Source organism: Gossypium arboreum, chromosome 12 (genome assembly GCF_025698485.1).
Source record: "Gossypium arboreum isolate Shixiya-1 chromosome 12, ASM2569848v2, whole genome shotgun sequence".
NCBI lineage: Eukaryota > Viridiplantae > Streptophyta > Magnoliopsida > Malvales > Malvaceae > Gossypium > Gossypium arboreum.
Window position 1 is genome coordinate 70910226 of NC_069081.1, and position 1065 is coordinate 70911290.

Sequence of the window (1065 nt, forward strand, 5' to 3'; positions counted from 1 at the left end):
CCCCGAGCATGAACGTTGTAACATCCTGATTTTCGGGTTTTTCGCGATTCTTGATATTTTAAGTAAATTTCTAAAATTTGGTAGGTGATGATGTAATTCATAATTTGGGTATGTAAATGGGCTTATGGAAGGCCCATGAGTTGGCCAAAACCTGGTGGAATTTTTAAATTCTAGACTTAGGAGTTAGGGGTTCTGGCTAGGTGCCCTTATATTAAGTTGTGGGTAAAGTGTATCACAAAAAGATCCTCTGGCAAAGTGGCTAAGTGACGCCACTAGGGAGCTTTAAAGGTGGCGTGTAAGCGTTGGGGGAAGACCTGGGATCGATTCCCTGTGTTGGCAAATAGGAGCATTTATTTTTGTGCAGGAAGGGTAAGTGTTGGAACTTGAGTGGATTACGTAAGAGGAGAGAGTTGGATCAAGTCAAATGCATAAATTAAGGAGGGATAAGGGAGAGATTTTAGGGATGTGATATGGAGATAGAGTTGGCGAATAAGGGAGTTTGGAGAGGGATTTTCGGCAGAGGGTATTAGGTTAGTAATTTCGGCATTAGGGTCTTAGTTGTGCCGATTTTGTTCTTTGGTGTGTAGCTTTTCTCTCTTTCTTTTCCAGCCGAATCTACCTCCCTTCTACTCAATTTTCTTCCTTTTCTTTCTTTCAAATCAGCCCACTATTTCCTTTCATTCACCATTGTTTTCCTTATCTCTATTTTTGCCAAGTCTTGTAAAAAAGTCGAATCGATGAAGATAGGGGTGCCGATTCTTTGTGACCAGCAACCTTTTCTTCCTTTTCAATAGTTGGCATTCGGTTCCTTTACCTTTTAGACATCCGGATTCAAGAGGAGAAAGACTGTGGTAAGTGTTCAAACTCTAAACAATTCCTAGTGTAGCTTTGGTCAAAAGCCGAAACTCCAAGTTTAGGGAGATGGCCGAATATGGGCATAGACTCTATGGGGTCTTCTTTTAATATTTTTGGTTTATTTATTGAAGGAGCAGCAAGGTGTAGTGTCGATTTGGAGTAGCTTGGATCGCCAGAGTAGCTAGGCCTAGTCATCAATCGCGACAAAGG